Source organism: Mixophyes fleayi, chromosome 2, assembly GCF_038048845.1.
Source record: "Mixophyes fleayi isolate aMixFle1 chromosome 2, aMixFle1.hap1, whole genome shotgun sequence".
In the NCBI taxonomy this organism is placed as follows: Eukaryota; Metazoa; Chordata; class Amphibia; order Anura; family Limnodynastidae; genus Mixophyes; species Mixophyes fleayi.
The window spans coordinates 37,939,634-37,942,861 of record NC_134403.1 but is presented as its reverse complement, the minus strand read 5'-3'; the positions used below and the strand labels follow the sequence as shown (position 1 = coordinate 37,942,861).

At 44.1% G+C, this 3,228-nt stretch overlaps 1 pseudogene; it reads right to left on the bottom strand.

The window, feature by feature from the left end:
- Positions 1-1,781: 1,781 nt before the first annotated feature.
- Positions 1,782-2,709, bottom strand: LOC142140070 (target of rapamycin complex subunit lst8 pseudogene; annotated as a pseudogene).
- Positions 2,710-3,228: the final 519 nt, after the last annotated feature.

Here is a 3,228-nt window from a genome sequence, read left to right as displayed (position 1 = left end):
TTAGAGAACCCTGCTTGCGAGCTTACAATCTATGGATTTAGACATCTCTCAGACTCTTTCGTGTATGTGCACCACAATGTACCACTTGTTGAATACACCAATTTCTAATCAGAGGACATATTATAGCACTCTTTTAGACAGTGATATAACAACGAGACCATTCCAGGGTGTATTCTTTTTACCCACTACACTTTACACAATTTTAATACTGTTGCTGAAACACTGTCTTTGGTACGCCAAAAGGTGACACATGCCTTCTCTTCTGCTTTGTTTTATAGGTGGTAGTACCTGCCTATCAATATATATATAATGATAAAATAAACAGAAACAAACCTTTACAGTCTGGGGATCTTCTTAAATGACTCTATTGCAGAGACATTCGCTGTTTGACTAAAATTCAGAGGTCTGAGAAGTACCATTTAGGTTCTGACCCACCATGTGGGTAATGGACGTTGGGAACACATCCCTCCTCCGACTGATCCGACCATATGCCTGGCAGTCTTCTGTACTGTGCATAGCTGGCCGTCTGCAGGGAGCCATCATATGTTTTGTTCCAAGGGATGCTTCACCCTGCCTAAATTTCGATTTGGCGCAATTTGTGCGGTCCATTGCCATTATCGGCTTGGACCAAAAACATTATGGAATCCATTCATTTAGGTTTGGGGCGGCTACAGAAGCGGCTTTTGACTGATCATCCATCGCAACATTAAAGCAATTAGAGTGATGTAAGCCCGATGCCTGCTTGACATATATCAGGCCTTCTGAAAAGTAAATACCAAACGCCTTCCTCAGGCTTTGCTGCTTGTCACTTTTAGTGAGGGCATGAAGGGATTTTTTTGCTATATTTTTCTCAGCAAAGGCCTGATTAGCTAAGCGCCTCCGAGGTTTTATACCTTCATATGGGTTACTGCACCCAACCCCCGTCCACCCCTACCCCTCCTCCTTTTACCCAGCGACTCTTTGCTGGTGTATGTTGTTTATTTGTCCATCCAGACAACATTTGAAGTGAAGGTGTTTTGTTTGTAGGTGTACTCTTAGACGACACAGATATGGGTGGTTGGTCATCCATATGTGTTCTGGGCATCCTGGCACTATATGACCCATATGTGGTCTTCTTTTCCCCACCCTGTTGAGATTCCTTGGTTGGTTAAAAAGTGTGTGTGCTGGTTAGTCTTAGAGGTTGAGACTTGAGGCCCTCTCGACATACTTGTCGTACTTCTTGGAGTGAATTATTATTATCATTATTATTATCGTAAACTTGTAAGGCGCCACAGTGCTCCACAGCGCTCTACAGTAGGGAAAACAAGGACATACAAGGCAGACAAAATAAATAGAGAGCTTACATTCTAAGTGGAAGAGGGCACAGTTGAAACAAGAAGTGGCTTAGACTGGAGATTGGGACAGCTGTGAGGGTGTTTTAGTGTGAAAAGTATAATCAGGGATAAGTTAAGCGTTAAAAAAGAAATTATTTTATTTGAACAACTATTGCACAGATTATAAAAACAGGAGTGGAGCAATCCCCAAACATATTTTACCTGTAATGACAAAATTGTTTTATAAAGATTTACTCTGCCGGTCAGTGCGCAGCCAACATGCGATACCTCTGCTGTCAATCAATCCTGGACTCAAAAACAGTATTATTACCAAGTGAAGAGTCCAAAGTCTGACATAATCTTTGTCCAAGTGCAAGCTTTTCTTATGTCCTGTTAACCTGGTGGCATGCTGTTAGTGATAGCCGGACTGAACCCTAGAAGCCAGTGCCTGCTGTATCCAGTCTCTTGTTACCCCAGCACACTGTCATTGATCTTTAAGGGAGACACACTACCGCCTTATGGTGCCCACTGTATTCTATCTTGGTCTCTACACACCAAAGTCAAGCTAGGTAATCGGATGATGCTGTCGCAACGTTTCTCCACGATTATTGCTCTTAATACTCAGCTCTGTCATCAGTGAGAAATTTGAGGGCCTCCATATTTTGCAGGTCTGATCAGCTGAACACGTGGCCAGGAGTGTGGAGTGTGGGCTGAATTTACAGCGGAACACGCAGTGTTTGTGTAAAGGGAGTTTTGTTTTGGGGATGAACTGTGTCGGGTCTTCACCAAGGCCTCCACCCAGGTTCAAAACAAAGCAGTTTCCCGAGCTACTGACGGCCGCCATGTAACTGGCATCTGGTCGATGTGGGCAGAATTGACAGACGCATAAGCCTCAGTAATATGCTGCTCGTTTTGGTCGGTTTTGAGATCCCATATATGAATTGCTCCACTCTGGTCACCAATAATGAGTTCAGCCTGATTGAGATGGAGAAAAATGCAGTTGATCGGTGTGTTCACCTGGAAAATTCACTGACACTGAAGGTTTCTGGGACCTCAGGTCCCATATTTTAGCCATACAGGCTTCCCCTCCTGTGTGGGTCCAGCACCCATCCTCATGGAACCCAACAGATGTGATGTTCTTGCACACTCCATCATAGTTTATGACAGGATTCGGGTTGTTGGAGTTAAGATCGTACATGCAGATGTGCTTATACCATGCAGCTGTGATCATGCTCTGGTCTGGGGTCACCTTCAGATAATTCACTTGAGAATCTTGATGTTGCACTGTGCATGTGCAGATGCCGCTATGCGCTTGCCAGATATGTACTGTGTGGTCATATCGAGCAGTAGCAAGGATGATGGGATCGCTGCCCACAGTACCCTGCGAGGAGTTCATCATGTTTTCTCCTTTAATTGGCAGCCATCCTGTAGCCCACTTGTTTATACGTCACATGCACTTGGCGATGACGTTATCAGAAATGGATTTTTAAAGAACGCTTAAAGATTTGAAGGCTGTAGGAAAGCATGATTGGTCAGGTAGGGAATTCCATAAGTGGGGAGTAGTATGGGAGAAGTCTTGCTGACGTAAGTGAGAGGTGGTTACCAAAAGAGACAAATCGCAGTTCAGAAGTAGATCTAAGAGGTGCGGAGGGAGAGTATTTTGATATGAGATATGAGATGGTGTTGTTGAGGGCTTTGTAGGTAAGGGTAAGCAATTTGAATTGGATTCTGGAGGACACGGAGCCAGTGTAGGGATTTGAAAAGTGGTGCAACATATGTGAAGCAGTGAGAGAGGAAGATCAGTCTTGCAGCAGCATTTAGGATGGATTGAAGTGTGTATAAATAGGTGTCGGAAATGCCAGAAAGTAGGAGGTTGCAGTAGTCAAGATGGGAGATGATGCGAGAATGGATAAGA